The sequence below is a fragment of the Lepidochelys kempii genome, chromosome 3, assembly GCF_965140285.1.
Source record: "Lepidochelys kempii isolate rLepKem1 chromosome 3, rLepKem1.hap1, whole genome shotgun sequence".
Classification (NCBI taxonomy): Eukaryota; Metazoa; Chordata; order Testudines; family Cheloniidae; genus Lepidochelys; species Lepidochelys kempii.
The window spans coordinates 175,793,690-175,811,503 of NC_136382.1; the positions used below are offsets into that span (position 1 = coordinate 175,793,690).

Here is a 17,814-nt window from a genome sequence, read left to right on the forward strand (position 1 = left end):
TAACCATCTGCTTGGGAAGCTGTTTGCACACTGAAGATTTTCTTTTCCTTCTCTAAATATATTAAACAGATGTGTTTCAAATGAGTGGCTTCATGCAAACTTCTGTCTTGCATGTTGTTTCGTCTGTCTCTTCCCCAAGAGACGTGTGTGTGCACGCGTGTGCAGTGTGTGTGTGTGTGTTTTCCCCTTGTGTTTCAGGTTGTCTTAAGGCTTGTACAGTTTTTGTGTGCAGCTTTAATTATACCTCTATAGTATGGACACAGTTAAACCAATATAAATGTGCTTATATTGGTATAGCTTATTCCCACAAGGGAAGAAAAATACGTTTATACCAGTATAGATCATCTTTACACTGGTATAATAATGGTCGGTTAAAAACCCCATCCCTAACTGAAATAATTACACTGATACAAAAGCTGTGTAGACCAGGTTTTAGCAAAATTTCCTGAACCATTAGTCTAAGGTTCTGTTGACTTTTCTGAATTACTTGTTTATTCGCATGAAATATTGTGAAGATTTCTGACTGTACTGCTGTTATCAGTTTTTTCTAATCATGGTTGTGGATTTTTTTAACAGTGCTCTTAACCGATTTTTGTGGGTTATATTTGTGTGTGTATGTATGTATGTATTAAAATGTATAGTACCATATTTAAAGACTGAAGAAAGGACAAAAGGAGTTTCCCCAAGGATGTCATGGCAGCGATAGCACCTAAATATCTATAACCCTTCTGAAAATGAGATTTTTAAGGCTCCTAAATCAGTTCGGTATTGCACAGCAACACCTGAATACCTTTAAATATCTGGGTCCAGGAGTCCAAAAAGTATTAAAAATTGTATTATGGATAATAGTAATTTGTTTAAATAAATAAGAGCTTGGGAGGGCTAAAAACCCATAAGCTCTGGGGCACAAACTGTGGAGGGTTGTGTTATGAGGAAACTTTATCTGCGGGACGCTTATCCAATAGCTGCCACTGCAAAGTATTCTTCTGAATGTGCTGTGACTGGCAACTGCCAAAAGGCAGGATACTGGAGCAGATGGATCACTGCTGTGATCCAGTGTGACAACTTCCTGCCTGATTCTGTGCCTGATTTCCTGTCCACAGTTTACTTCCTTCCATTAACCATCCAACAAACCCCACCCCACCACCCACTGTGACTCTCCCCTTTCCTTGCCACTCAGTGTCTCCCACCAGTTTGATTGCTCTCCTCCATCAACTAGAACTCCCATCTAGTTCACTTCAACCAGGCAGTAGCTCCCAAGCAAATTTATCCCCCTCCCCAGATGTATTAGTTTAGAGGTTACTAATACTCATTAGGAATGTGCTGTGGTGGTGAAATAATAGCACGAAAGCCTAGATTTAAAGGCAGAAAGAAAAGCTCTAAGGCTCTACACTACAAAATTAGGTTGAATTTATAGAAGTCAATTTTTTAGAAATTGATTTTATACAGTCGATCGTGTGTCCCCCCACTTAAGACCATTAAGTTGGCGGAGTGTGTCCACAGTACCGAGGCTAGCATTGACTTCTGGAGTGTTGCACTGTGGGTAGCTATCCCAGAGTTCCCGCAGTCTCCGCCGCCCATTGGAATTCTGGGTTGAGATCCCAATGCCAATGGGGCAAAAACATTGTCGCAGGTGGTTCTGGGTACATGTCAGCCCCCCCCCCCCCATGAAAGCAACAGCAGACAATCGTTTCGCGCCTTTTTTCCTGGGTTACTCGTGCAGACGCCATACCACGGCAGGCATGGAACCTGCTCAGGTCACTGTATGTCTCCTGGGTGCTGGCAGACGCGGGACTGCATTGCTGCACAGCAACAGCTCATTGCCTTGTGGCAGCAGATGGTGCATTACGACTGGTAGCCGTCCTTGTCGTCTCCTAGGCGCTCTTGGCCGGCCTCGGTGAGGTCGGTCGGGGTGCCTGGGCAGACATGGGTGCTCCTGGCAGACTTCGGTGAGGTCTGTCAGGGGCGCCTGGACATAAATGGGAGTGACTCTGGTCATTCTCTTCTTTAAGTTTTGTCTAATGGAGATTCAGTCCTGCCTGGAATATTGGCAGAGGGATAGCTCAGTGGTTTGAGCATTGGCCTGCTAAACCCAGGGTTGTGAGTTCAATCCTTGAGGGGCCATTCTGCCTCAGGCTGCTCTCCCAGCCAGCAGCACCATGAGTACCCAGGAGATGATGACAGCTAGCAGTCATACTGCACCATCTGCTGCCAGCCTACCCCTTGCTCTTCCCTCTGTGAAAGCAACGGCCGACAATCGTTTCGTGCCTTTTTCAGTGCGGGCGCCATATTGTTGTCAGCATCGTCATCTACCCGCTGCTTCCGCTGCCACTCTGCTCTTGTGCTCTCCTGCAGATGCCACACTACGGCAAGCATGGAGCCCGCTCAGATCACCGCGGCAGTTATCACTGTTCTAAACACCACGCGCATTATCCAGCAGTATATGCAGAACCAGAACCTGCAAAAGCAGGCGAGTAGGTGGTGGCAGTGCTGTGAGGAGAGTGATGAGGACATGGACACAGACTTCTCTCAAAGTACGGGCCCCGGCAGTGTGGACATCATGGTGGTAATGGGGCAGGTTCATGTCGTGGAACGCCAATTCTGGGCCCGGGAAACAAACACAGATGGTGGGACCGCATCGTGTTGCAGGTCTGGGATGATTCCCAATGGCTGCGAAACTTTCCCATGCGTAAGGGCACTTTCATGGAACTTTGTGACTTGCTTTCTCTGCCCTGAAGCGCATGAATACCAAGATGAGAGCAGCCCTCACAGTTGAGAAGTGAGTGGCGATAGCCCTGTGGAAGCTTGCAACACCAGACAGCTACCGGTCAATCGGGAATCAATTTGGAGTGGGCAAATCTTCTGTGAGGACTGCTGTGATCCAAGTAGCCAATGCAATCACTGAGCTGCTGCTGTCAAGGGTAGTGACTCTGGGAAATGTGCAGGTCATAGTGGATGGCTTTGATGCAATGGGACTCCCTAACTGTGGTGGGGCGATAAGGATATGGGTTCCGTCTATCTTGGCACCAGAGCACCAAGGCAGCGAGTACATAAACTGAAAGGGGTACTTTTCAGTGGTGCTGCAAGCGCTGGTGGATCACAAGGGATGTTTCACCAACATCAATGTGGGATGGCCGGGAAAGGTACATGATGTTTGCATCTTCAGGAACTCTGGTCTGTTTCAACAGCTGCAGCAAGGGACTTGCTTCCCAGACCAGAAAATAACAGTTGGGGATGTTGAAATGCTTACAGTTATCCTTGGGGACGCAGCCTACCCCTTAATGCCATAGCTCATGAAGCCATACACAGACAGCCTGGACAGTGGTCAGGAGCTGTTCAACTATAGGCTGAGCAAGTGCAGAATGGTGGTATAATGTGCATTTGGGCATTTAAAAGCACGCTGGTGCAGTTTATTGACTTGCTTAGACCTCAGCAAAACCAATATTCCCATTGTTATTACTGCTTGCTGTGGGCTCCACAATATCTGTGAGAGTAAGGGGAAGACGTTTGTGGCGGGGTGGGAGGTTGAGGCAAATCGCCTGGCCGCTGGTTACGCACAGCCAGACACCAGGGCGGTTAGAAGAGTACAGGAGGGCGTGGTGTGTATCAGAGAAGCTTTGAAAACCAGTTTCAGGAATGGCCAGGCTACAGTGTGAAAGTTCTGTTTGTTTCTCCTTGATGAAAACCCCCGCCCCTTGGTTCACTCTACTTTCCTGTAAGCTAACCACCCTCCCCTCCCCGCTTTGATCACCGCTTGCAGAGGCAATAAAGTCATTGTTGCTTCAAATTCATGCATTCTTTATTAATTCATCACACAAATAGGGGGATAACTGCCAAGGCAGCCTGAGAGGGGTGGCGGAGGAGGGAAGGACAAGGCTACACTGCACTTTAAAACTTATTGAATGCCAGCTTTCTGTTGCTTGGGCAGTCCTCTGGGGTGGAGTGGTTGGGTGCCTGGAGGCCCCGCCACCGCGTTCTTGGGCATCTGGGTGAGGAGGCTATGGAACTTGGGGAGGAGGGCGGTTGGTTACACAGGGGCTGTAGCGGGGGTCTGTGCTCATGCTGCCTTTCCTGCACCTCAGCCATACGCCGGAGCATATCAGTTTGATCCTCCAGTAGCCTCAGCACTGACTCCTGCCTTCTGTCAGCAAGCTGACGCCACCTATCATCTTCAACCCACCACTTATTATCTTCAACCTGCCACCTGTCCTCGTGTTCATATTGTACTTTCCTGGACTCTAACGTTGTCTGCCTCCATGCATTCTGCTGGGCTCTTTCAGCGTGGGAGGACTGCATGAGCTCAGAGAACATTTCATCGCGAGTGTGTTTTTTTTATCTTCTAATCTTCGCTAGCCTCTGGGACGGAGATGATAGGGGGAGAGTAGAAATATTTGCAGCTGCGAGAGGGGAAAAAAAGGGAAATTAGTATTTAAAAAGACACATTTTAGAGAACAATGGGTAAACTCTTTCAGGGTGAACCTTGCTGTTAACATTATATAGCACATGTGCATTCAGTACAAGGTCGCATTTTGCCTCTTGTTTTGAGGGTCTGCTGGTTTGGTGTGAGAGATCACACATGCAGGGCCGGTGGGCAACAGAATTCGGCAGCCATGGTAGGCCACAGTCTTTTGGCTTCTTTAACCTTCATAACATGTGGGAATGGTTTCAAACAGCAGCGCCCTCATTTCCCATACCAAACAGCTGTTGGGTTGGCCATTTAAAATGTGTTGGCAATTTAAAAGGAGGGGCTGCGATTTTCGGGTTAACGTGCAGCACAAACCCAATTCTCTGGGATGATCGCTTCACTCCTCCCCCCACCGCATGGCTAACAGCGGGGAAGATTTCTATTCAGCCACAGGCAAACAGCCCAGCAGGAATGGCCACCTTTGAATGTCCCCTTTATAAAATTTCCCTATTTCAACCAGATGACCATGAATGATATCACTCTCCTGAGGATAACACAGAGAGATAAAGAACGGATGTTGCTTGAATGCCAGCAAACACCAGGACAATACTCTGCCATGCTTTGTAATGCAATGATTCCCAATTACGTGCTACTGGCCTGGCATGGTAAAGTGTCCTACCATGGAAGACGGAATAAGGCTGCCCTCCCCAGAAACCTTTTGCAAAGGCTTTGGGAGTACATCCAGAAGAGCTTTATGGAGATGTCCCTGGAGGATTTCCTCTCCATCCTCAGACACATTAACAGACTTTTCCAGTAGCTGTACTGACCACAAATTAATCATTAAACACGCTTGCTTTTAAACCATATATTATATTTACAAAGGTACACTCACCAGAGGTCCCTTCTCCACCTGGCGGGTCCGGGAACCCGCTTTGGGTGGGTTCGAGGGCTGCTGGCTCCAGGTCCTGGGTGAGAAACAGTTCCTGGGTCTCAGGGGAAGCGGTTTCTCCGCTTGCTTGCTGTGCGCTATCTTCAACCTCCTCCTCATCTTCCTCGTCCCCAAAATGCGCATCCCTGTTGTGGGATAATCCATTGATGGAGTCAAATCACAGGGGTGGGGTAGTGGTGGCTGCACCCCCTGGAATGGCATGCAGCTCATCATAGAAGTGGCATGTCTGGGGCTCTGACCCCGAGCGGCCATTTGCCTTTCTGGTTTTTTGGTAGGCTTGCCTGAGCTCCTTAAGTTTCACACGGCATTGCTGCGGGTCCCTGTTATAGCCTCTGTCCTTTATGCCCTTGGAGATTTTTTCAAATGTTTGGGCATTATGTCTTTTGGAACGGAGTTCTGATAGCACAGATTCGTCTCCCCATACAGCGATCAGATCCCGGTCCATGCTGGAGCTCTTTTGCGATTCTGGGATTCCATCATGGTCACCTCTGCTGATGAGATCTGCACTCACCTGCAGCTTGCCACGCTGGCCAAACAGGAAATGAGATTCAAAAGTTTGCGGGCCTTTTCCTATCTACCTGGCCAGTGCATCTGAGTTGAGAGTGCTGTCCAGAACAGTCACAATGGAGCACTCTGGGATAGCTCCCGGAGGCCAATACTGTCTAATTGCAACCACACTACCCCAAATTTGACCCAGCAAGGTCGATTTCAGCGCTAATCCCCTCTTTGGGAGAGGAGTACAGAGATTGATTTTTAGAGCCCTTTAAGTCGAAGTAAATGGCTTTGTCGTGTGGATGGGTGCAGGGTTAAATCTATTTAACGCTGCTAAATTTGACCTAAACTCGTAGTGTAGACCAGGGCTAAAATACTCTTAAAATAGCTCTTCTGGCATAACCGATGAGATGAGGTGTGAGGCTACCGTATAGGTTTGGCACTGGTACTTAGCAGTAACGCCTTCCTGCCACACCACATACGTTTTTTGTCACTTGGATATCCATAGAGAGTTTGCTTACATGTGCAGCTCTTGCTTCAATTATACTGTAGAAGATGGTTCTCTTTTTCCAGTAGAAGAAATGTATTTACTATATATTGTTTTACCCATTGTGCTAGATGCTGTACAAACACATAGTAAAAGACAATCCCTACCCCAAAGACCCTCTAATCTAAATAGATAAGGCAGACAAAGGACGAATATGATCCCCATTTTATAGATGGGGAGCTAAAGGATGAGGAGTATGGTGACTTGTCCTAGGTCACACTGGAAGTCTGTAACAGAGCTGGAAATTGCACTCTGATTTCCTGAGTCCCAGTCCAGTGGTGCATAAGACAATCTGTCTCAGTATAGGCAGAGAAGTTCTTTTTTATTTTATGTATTTATAGTTCAAAAACTATTTCCCATAGCAGCCTGGGGGACTCTTGCCACAGTAAGTCATGGTAGATCACATCATTAGCTTGTGCAGATGTACTGAAGACCCATGATATCCAATTTTAGTATATTGTATCTGGATTTCAATATATGTGTTAATAAATAGGGGGGGGTGTGTGTGTGGTTGGTTTTTTTTTTTAAATTGATTTCTGAATGCTGTGATTATTCAAACCGGGTCTTGTTTTCACTGGCTTCCTCTTTTCTGTGTTATGTCTGGTACTGAGAAATGTTTGATTTTTTCTATAGGTCATATTTGAATTTTTGCTCGATCTTTGATGTCTCATATATTCTTGAGTTTGAGTGAATAAATTATAGAGCTTACCATGGCTACAATTTCTCAACTTCTTTATATTACTGTGATCGGATCCCGGGCAGCAAACTGTGAAATGTCTTCATAATTATGAGGATCAATTTCAAAACTCTTAACATTTATGCTGACAGGCAGCTCTATGATCTGTGTGGCAGTGCATTGCTAAATGGGAGTTCTGACCCATGTCAATATTTCCCAGAGCTACTAAGAGCTGTGAGCAGTGTGTAAGATGTATATTTAGTTTCTGTGGGAGGGGAACTCCCCTGCATCTTGCTAGTGTAAGGAGATTTATTGGCTGGTTCGAGAAGAAGTCGTATCCTGACCAGAGGGAAGGACACAGAGCTACAGGGTGAGAATAGAAGAATAGAGGACAAATAGGAGACATTCTGGAGGCATTTCCTCAAAATACCAAATACGTTTATGTTCAATAGCTTCTTTTAAAAGTCAAAAATATGTTTCTCTCACAATTAAGTAGGTGGCCTGTGAAATCAGTTCTTCTGCAGATAATGTAATTTAGCAATCAGACTTTTTCCCCTCTCAGTTTCCACATTTGATGCCCAAAGAGCACACTGCAAAGCCCATCTAGTTAGGGAGGTTTGGTGGGGATTCAGGACTGTGTGCAAAGTTTGTGGGAATTGAGGTGGAGAGACTTAGTTTTAGTCTGGCTCCTTTGGTGCAAAGAAAAGCTTGTTTGATGCTACAGCTCTTTGTGTCTTTATTGGATTGCAGAGTTTTTACTTATTTATCAGCAATGCCTAGAGTCTGGTAGAGGGGTCCTTTTATGTGTTATGTGTTGAAATTAAAATGAAAACATAGTAAAATCAGATTGTTTTGCTTGTTCCTGAGATGTTTTAAATTTTGGTATCTAATAAACACACAGATGCAGGTCTCACACACAGAGGTTTTTAAGGCCTGGCTTGACAAAGCCCTGGCTGGGATGATTTAGTTGATGTTGGTCCTGCCTTGAGCAGGGGGTTGAACTAGATGATCTCCTGAGTTCTCTTCAACCCTTTTCTTCTATGATTCTATGATTCTAATAGCTATAAACAAAATCACATTAACTCTTAAATTATTGGAAATGAAAATTTTAAATGGCTAATTTACTTTTCATAGTTTATATGAAGTGCAGATTCCCTTTCTGGATCTAAGGATTGTAACACTGCTGCAATATCTCGATCACAGACAGTGCATGGGAATGTTTAAATCTGCACAGAAAGACTGTTTTTGTTCATGACGTTGCATATCCCTGTTCCTTTTTTCTGGCTGTGGTAGAGATGTTTTTTTAGGACCTGACCTACTTGTCAGGATCTCTTTAACCTGTGCAAATTAAAATCCTCAGCTTCGTGGTACCATACATTGAACTCCACATCAAACTTCTTCCATCAAGGGATTCTGGAGTCATCTTAATCCATGGGTGGAACATTCTGAACTTTGGAGGGTGTGTTTTAATCTGGAGGGGGGATTTTGTGGTTTGGTTATTTATACCATGCATTACCTTTTTCTTCCCTTTTCTCTTACTGCTTTTTTAGTAACTCTTCTTCCATATGCAGCTATATGTCCATTTAGGCCACCAGTGCCTAATTTTGTGAGATCAACCTGAATGGTTTTTGGGATGTTGTCAGGTCCCATACTTGCTGTTGGCTAATTAATTGGCTGGTTTTATAGCACTTTGGAAGATAGAAAAATGCTGTAGAAGTGCTTTGGGGATCATATTATGTTACTGCAGGATAACATATAGCCACAATCTCATCAGCTGCAAAATGACATTGCATCGTATGATGACGACGACAGTGTAAATCTCACAACAGTGCCAGAGCTGACTTTGTCACACTAGTACAAAGTTAAAGGTGGGAACCATAATAACCATCTCTCTACTCTGATATTTCTGACTGGGATTTTTTCTTGTGCCTGATGGTGGCCGTAACAGAATTTACGGTAGCATTTTCAGAAGCATCTTTGAATGGGAGTTGTGCTTTCAAGTCACTTAAGGTTTATCCACACGGCCGCTGGGAGCGAGTATCCCCGCTCAGGTAGACAGATTTGCGCTAGCTCAGCTTGAGCTAATGTGTTAAAAATAGAAGTGAGGTTGTTGTGGCTCTGGTGGAGATTTGGGCTGGCCACTGAGCTCAGACCCAGGGCGTTGGGTGGGCCTGAGAAGCCAAGCTGCTGCCTAAGCCACCATGTCTACGTTGCTATTTTTTAGCCGGCTAGATAAGGGAATCTAGCCGCAGTCTGTCTAACTGAGTCAGGAAGCTTTTGACAAACTCCACCCTTAATTTATTTTTGCTGTTAGAGTATTAAACAGAAACTCCTGTTTTTAGCTTTTTAAGTAGAAAATAGAAGGTAAAATCTGTCAAAATCTTGTTGCTACACAACATAAACCCAAGGACAGATGGAAGTTTCTATTTTCAGTCATTCTTTTTTAATCACGACAAATATATTTCTTATATTTATGCTGTTTTTCCTGTGACTGTTGAGTACTGACCTCAGTTTTGAATGTGATTGTACAATCCAGAGTTTTGTTGAGTATATTCCGTTAGCATCATATATTATAAAACACAGTCTCAATCACCCAGGGAGGAATGAAAGGGACTGGTTACAAGACTTTCTTAGTAAAACTGACAACTGGCACAAAATGCTCTTGCAACTAGGGATATTCTCTCCCTAACGCAAGGTAACATTTTAATTTTGGTAAACTTTGGAGAACAGGCTGCAAAGCACTTCTGCTGCTTCCCATTACACTCCTTGTCACTACTATGGGTAGTGAGAGCCACTGGGGAAGAGATCTTGTTGCTTTTAAGATCGCAGATATTGTAATTAACTAACCAATGTGCAGGCATCATACAAAGAGATTACATGAAAATAATAAACGTATGCACAAAATTGCAAAAAGAAACTAATCTAGTTATATTAGTTTTTTCAGGTAACCATCCCATGCAGGTTTTTTCTGAAAGGAGATAGTGGCAGTACTTGTAATGCAAGAAGAAACCATTCTGCTTTTTATATGTTCAGTAGCGTTATTAGTATATTTTGGCTTTCAAAAATCCTACATTACAAATATGACCATCTGCAGAGTCAAATCACGTGCTTAGAAGTTTATCCCATAAGCTGTCCAAGTATTGGATAATCCTTCAATGTCACAAAAAAAATCCTTGTATTTCAGTACAAAGATTTTTTTTTCTGCTGCTGCTTCATTGCTTAGGTCCATTTAGTTTTTACTGCTTCAAATGGACCACAAATCCCAGTCAGCTGTGAGGTTGAAAGCTTTCTTATGCACCCTGTAGTGTTCAGTAACTTGTCTCGAAGACATCAGAGTAGAACTGATCCCAACATTAGACTGTTAGCTAGTTGAGTTATGGGAAATGTTGTTATACAGTCACTACCCCTTGAAGACCTAAATGTTATGTCATCACCTATTCTTAGATTTATCTGTCAAGAGCCAAGTTAGATTTTAAATAAAAATAATGCACCTAATCTTAGATGACATGCTTGTATTGTACATAAGTGACTTCAGGATGATTGTCATAGTCCATGCTTCTAGGGCCAAATTCAAACCTGTTTTAAGCAGGTGTAGGTCCACTGATGTGAATGGAGTTGCAACTGCTTTACATCGTGTCTGAACTTGTTCTGTAAGGTCAGATTCAGCTTTCTGACTGTATCACTGTCAATTTGGGGTAACTCTGTTGAAGTCAGAGAGGTCACTCTTTAACCAGTGGAATTATTCAGGAATTACCAAGAGTGAAATTTGCTGCTCAGAGCTTTTTCATATTTAGATGAAGCATCAGTGCATCCCAAATCATTACATCCAATCTTCTTGGAGAAGTGAAAAACTTTCTTAAAGAAACCCCAAATTAGGAGCATTATGCCTGGGGTTTTGTATTTTTTTTCAGAGCTGGGAACCATACAGAACTAAGTAGCTCTGCATAGCTTCAGTCTGAAATCAGGAAAAACATGGGGCTACTGGGCAAGTTTTGGGCTTACCTGGAACTCAGCAATAAATTCAGGAGATGCAAACTCACAAACTAAAACTAGTGGGACATAAACTTGCACAAATCCCTGTGAGCTCAGATTGAGTTTCAAACTGCTTTAGAGCAGCCTAAAAACTGCCATGATTTGGAAATGCATGGGGGAGGGGGAAGGAAGTGTTCGATCCTTGATTCTCCAGTATTACTACTTGAATAAAGAGAAAAATTGGCTCTGAAGTATGTAGCCAATATAGTCGTGAAAACATTACTTAGATGTCAGTGGCTAATGTTACAGGAAGACAGGATGTGCATGTTCTGAATAAGTGAAGCTTAAAGGAAAAGTAGGAAGGATGGTCTAGTCAGTGTATATGGCACTAGTCTAGGCCTCAAGAATCCTGGGTTTGGTTCCTGGCTAAGCCCCAGATGTCTTGGTAACCTTGGGGCAAGCCACTTAATCTAACTTGTGTCTCCATTTCCCATCTATAAAATGAGGGTGAAACTCCTGTACCTCACAGCTCTGTTGAAGATAAAATCCATGAATAATTGTGAGGCACTTGATAGTATGGTGATGAGTGCTATATAAGTACCAAAGTAGAAATGATGATATGCTGAAATTTGGGCATGGTTTCAACAGGTGTATGTGGAAAGCAGGTCTGTTTTTGTGAACAGCTGCTTTATTTTCCCTGAAACAGACCAAGTCATATGTTTTATTCATGCCTGGAATTTTTCAAGATCATTGCTCTAATGCAGCTATTGTTTCACTTTATTTCTACATCAGGAATAAGGGGGCTATTAATAGGTTGTATTTAGAAAACAGATATGATTCATCTTACTCTGCACCTACTACTAGACACTTTAATTGATGCCATGAAATTGGCTTATGCAGGAAGCAAAGACAAATCTGTTTTGGTGGTGTTCAAACTCTTCTCTAATATATTTTTACATACGTTTTTGTTATGTGTTGAGCTCATAGTCTGCGCGGCATAGGACACAATATAGATTTAGTTCTTGGTTGTAACAAAGTTCAGCTTGGATCGACTCATCTCTGTTACTCAGGCAAGCTGTGTTCACACCTTGGTTTGCTCTCTGCTACCCTGCTTTTTCTTTTCATAAATAACTTCTCCGAGCATCTCCCTACACAGAAAAATGCTCCAAGTCGTAGTCAAAGATGCAAACATATTTTAGCCAAATGGAAGGGTCAGGTTCATACCTGCCATGAGCATTTAAGTTGTGCCCACTGTTACCTGAATTGAATTTGATCCATCAGCAACTGCTTCTGGAACTACAGGTGACATTGGTGGCCTCCTGCAAGTGTCTTTATAGGCATTTGAAAAAGTTGCTTTCAGATTTGCACTTTGCTTAAAATGATGCAAGTAACTGGTTTCTACACTGTGTAATTGCAAGGCACACGCCTTTAGACAGCATTTCAAGATCACTTGATAGCTTTTTGCATTGCTTTTTAGGTGATGTCAGGATACGGGAATATTTTTTCACTAATTGTCCACGAGGTTCAATTTAAAGTGAGGCTTTTGGAGTTGAAAGCCCTGTATAGCTTTGATCCTAGCTCTCTGAGAGACCACCTCTGTCTAATTTAGTTGAGGTCTTCACACTCTCATCAATGTAGTCTCTATGCAATGAAATATAAACATTTATGCCAGCATATAGTGGAATTGCCAATAGACACTGCTCTTCCATTTCTGGGATTATCCATGAAGGGCCTGATCCAAAGTCCAAGACTCTATAGGTATGTCTGTACTGCAGCTGGGAGGCATGATTCCCAGTATGAGTAGACAGATTTACACTAGCTCTCCCTGAGCGAGCATGCTAAAAATAGCAGTGTGGAGGTTGTGGGCTCTGGCTGTGGCTCAGGCTAGCCACCAGAGCGCAGACCTGGGGGTTGGGCAGGTTTGGATTTGGGGGGCTAGCTTGAGCCACTGCTACTGCTGCTGCGTCTGCACTGCCATTTTTAGTATGCTAGTGCGAGGTATGCCGGCACAAGTCTGCCTGCCTGCTCTGGGAATCACATCTCCCAGCTGCATTGCAGACATATCCTAATTGACTTCAGTGAGCTTTGGGTCTGTGGCAGACGAGGTCAGCTGGAGCATTTGAACTAAGTCATTTGATGTAAATGTCTTCGAGCTGCTGGCACGAGGTGGGCTTAGTGGAAGGTACTCAATTCTAGAGTAAGTTTTCCCTCCCTTTCCGCCTCCCCCTCAGTGACCCAACAGAGGCAGAGAGTGAAATTCTGAGACCACTGAAGTCACTGACAAAACTCCCCTTGACTTCAATGGGTCCATGATTTTCACCCTGAGCTTCTTGGCCTTTAGAAGTCAGATGAAGACCAATCTGTCTTCACAATCATTTCTGAGAGGGCAGAGACTGTTTATATGGAGAGGACTAGTTTTTGCCTGTGATAAAAGCACACATTTGACACCCGTGTGTATCCTGAGTGAAGTGGAAAGGTGCGTTTTTATAAACCTGTAAGTAAAGCTGTGTCGTCAGTACTGGAGCATTCAGTTTAACTGGTGAAATCCTTTGTTAGAAAATTACTTCAATAAATTCTCTGGGAGTAACGAACTGAGAGGAGAGAGTTTGGAATAGCTGGTGGAAGCTGCCTACTTCGTGGTAGAAATGAGTTCAGAGCTCAAGGCTCTGCCTTGGGCTGCTGGATGGGGGTGGGCAGGTGAGAGAGAGAGAGGGACACACACACACACACAGAGGACAGAAAGAACACTTATTTATATCTGCTGTGACGCCTTCAGCTACTCAGGAGAAGTATTGACTGACTTTGGCGGGGGCAGTGTCTTGGGGTTGGGCAGGTGGGAGGGAGAGTTTGATTTTTCAAATTCAAAGGCCTTTATTGAAAGCCCAAGTAAACATTATGTGAGGCTGGTATGATGGAGCCCTAGAAGTATTTTTCTTCCAAGCAGCCATTGGTGGAGTACTATAGAAATTGTTCAAAAGCAACCATCAGCTCAGACTTCAAAGCCTGTCCTTGCACCTGTGCTTCTGATCTCCTAATATCTTAAAAACTGCAAAAGGAGATACATAGTATTTCAGTAGTAGCATTTTTATTCATTTTTATTTCTATGTTGGAAATTATTACAAATGTCCTCACTAAATATTTAACACTTTACTGATATTCATGGACAACCTCTCAACCAGGCCATCCTCATCCCATGTCTGGACAAGCACCTCCTCCTTGATCTTCCTAACACCCATCTCCCCATCTCCTTTCCTCCCGATGTATTCAAAGTGCAGCTGCTAAGATTACTTTCCTGGCCCATTGTTTGACCAGATCACTCCTCAGCCCTCTTTGAATCCCTCCCCTGGCTCCTTTGGTGGAAGAGCGGCAGAAACATTTGTGTGAGAAGCTATCAGATGGATTAGGCGGACGTTATTGGCAGAGTGAAGGACACTGGGGTGAGCCAATAGGAGACAAGAACAGACATGCAATGAGAGGTTCCCATGTTTTGAAGGGCCTTATAGGTGAGCATGAAAAGTTGGAAACAGAAGGAGCCTGTTAAGGCTGCTCTAACTTACACCATCTGGCATGGTCCCCAAGGGACTGTCCTCCAGCTGGGGATATCAGCGCACAGTCTGGCCCACCCGTTTCCCCTGATATTCCCTAATCTCCCTTTGATGAACCCCAAGCTGGGGAGTTACATGCAGTCACCGCTCCCTCCGCACTGCCAGAGATTCCTTTGTTTTTCAGTTTATAACAAAACCATTACCAGCTACTCATCCCACTTAGCCTGAATGAGAAATTTTCTCCCAAAATGTGAAGAAAATAATGTTTTAACTATTGTTGTGACTTTCCCCTCGACGCCCTCTACAATATTATAGAACCATGCAAATCTGCACACCACTTAATCCTCAACCGAGCTGTCTCTTTCTCCCCACATCTGAGCAAAGATGCAACCCCAGCGTGAAATTTCCTATAACTAAGAGAGTGAGATATTATCATAAATAATTCAACCTAAACTGTAGTTGTCAAAATTAATGAGCAAAGTACATTTTGTGATCCTAGCTCTGTTGTTGTGTGTATTCACTTCCTTGCTAATTTGCAAAGATCAGGAGACCAGTGTCTCCTAGTCATTAGTGTGTATTAGCAAGATTCTAATGTAATGCATTATTTGTGACTTGAGATGCATTTTTTAGTGTTTTTAGTAGCCAAAATGTGTGACTTTAAGAAAACAAAGTTCCAAGCACTTACGGGTCTTAAGCACTCCCCTTTTCCCACTTCAGCAGATGTAGATTGGGAACTGATGACTGAGGTCTGGGGCAGTGCATAGTTGTCACCTCAGGAAGGCATTGAACCTCTGCTGGATTAGGTAGTAAGAAGTGTCAGCCCCTTGCACAATGACACTTACTCCCCTCCTTCTGCTCTCCATTCCTGGCCAATACATGGTGGTAAAGGTGCCATTTTCACCTACTCCCCACTCTGTTCCTCCCACTTGCTTGTGGGGAGTTGTACTGTGCATGAATCTCTGTGATCCCAGTAGGCCCTAAATGGCCATGCAGGTAGGTGTTGGTGCAGTCTTGCACAGTCAGGTAGGAAGAGGGTAAAATATAGCCCATTATGCGTTGCTTCCAAACACACTGCTACATTCCACTGAGATTTCAATGGAAGAGCCATTAGTTATGCTGTGTGCTCATATACTTAAATGAGACATTTTTCTTTCCTTACCTTTTACTGAAACTATTTTAAAGTTTCAGGAAAAGAGATTTAAATCACAAAAGCCGTCTGTGTAATGTGCTGGTAGTCAGATAATCTAACATAATTAGTGAAATTCAGAGTCGATGATGAAATGTACAGTGCAATATAGTATCTATCTAGGCATTTATACTGCATTCATCATTGTGGTATCTATCTAAACCTATGCCTTCCCATATCTAGAGCCAATCGGATCTACTTTTAAGAACTCTATCTTGAAAGGTGCTGAGCATCCTCAGTTCCCATTGAAATCCATCATCATGGGAGCAAAGGGTAATCAGAATCTCACAGGACAGGGCCATAAGGTGTCACAGGTTATGTATTAATTATATGATTACTTAAGAATTCCCAGATATCACTTTGAGGGTTGACACGTTCTTGTCCCAAGATCAGACCCCAGTATTAAAATTACTGTGTAGTTGGGAATCCCGATGTGCACAGTTGCAACACTCACACTATAGGAATCCTTCTATATGTATAATAACTTATTAATACATTTAGCAAAGTCACAAGCACTTTAACTCTTTAAGGTAGATTGAGATGATACAGAATGTACAACTGAACATCCATATACTCACAAAAAGAAAAGGAGTACTTGTGGCACCTTAGAGACTAACCAATTCATTTGAGCATAAGCTTTCGTGAGCTACAGCTCACTTCATTGGATGCTGTAGCTCACGAAAGCTTATGCGCAAATAAATTGGTTAGTCTCTAAGGTGCCACAAATACTCCTTTTCTTTTTGCGAATACAGACTAACACGGCTGTTACTCTGAAACCTGTCATATACTCACACCGTCCCTTGCAGAATAACCTGGAATGTTAGCCATTGTCTTCCTCATCACCATCACCTTCCTCATCATCACCAGTGGCCATCATCCTGGCACCTCCCAAACGCTACATCTCTCTCTCCTCCCACACACAGGCTGGGATACTGCTTTTATAATACGTTACTCTGACACCACTGTGTCTAATGCATAGTCAGTAGAGATCTCTCCTCTCTTCCTTATTTGTATTTCCTCACCCTACTTATGTTGGGGTCCCCTTCTCCTACATTCATTATCTCAACTTATTCTTATACACATCAATTCATTGACATGGCACTCTTGTAGTCAGATATCTGCAGATGTTAGCTCTTGTTCCTGTGGTTGGCTGGTATCATTCTGGACAAAATTCACCTTCACACTCTATTTCCAGTTCCCTAAAACTTAGGGGTGACCATTAGGTAATTTATCCAAAGTTCATGGGCTTCAAGCCTTATGCTAATGACTGAAGCTAATATCCTACAGGATACAGGCCTGTAGGTTCCTTGTATTACTGCTGAATATACTAAAGGCAAGCTAGCCTGATGGAATACATAACAAGGAACTTCCAGACAAATGTTAACGGTAATGAAGTTGTGTGCGTTAATTCCCCATATTCTGCAACCAGAATTCATCTGTGTCTGTTCAGAAACTGAATTGGTTATAAGTGTACTTTTCTCACTGCATTCCTGGCCTTAGTGTAAGTTACAGCCAAGTTATTTGGTACCACTTCCTTTTAAAATGATTTTTCAGTCCTTGGGAGAAGTAGTTAAAATGCATGGGGGAGAGTTGACAAAGCTTATTACTGTACTAAGGTAGCTTATTGGATTTGTAAAACGCAGCAGGACTGATCCTGCAGGGTCTGGAGACCCCTTGACTTCAGTGTGAGTTGGGGTTGCTTAGCACCTCATAAAGGTGCTTAGCTCTTTGCAGGGTCAGGTTTAGTGAGAGCATGATACTTGCTCTGTGAACAGTGACATGCCTTAGGGCAGTGATTGCCAAACTGTTCAGGGTCATGCCTCCCCTTACCCCTGTCTGCACACTCCCCACCCCCCAAGCCAGGGCCAGGAGCAGAGCCATGGCTCCAGGGGCGCGGGGAGAAGAGGATGCGGACAGGGGTTAGGGGGCTGAGGCTGGGGCCGCAGCTGTGGGTCTGGGTGTGGCTGGGAGCGGGTCCAGGGCTGGAAACAGAGCTGCAGCCAGGGTCTAAGACTGGGGATGGGGCCAAGCATGGTGCCAGG

The 17,814-nt window shown here is 43.8% G+C and overlaps 1 protein-coding gene across 6 annotated transcripts in view; it reads left to right on the plus strand.

Moving 5' to 3' along the window:
• PRKCE (protein kinase C epsilon) overlaps positions 1-17,814 on the plus strand; it is a 522,142-nt gene that overhangs the window by 141,107 nt on the left and 363,221 nt on the right. The window lies entirely within an intron of this gene.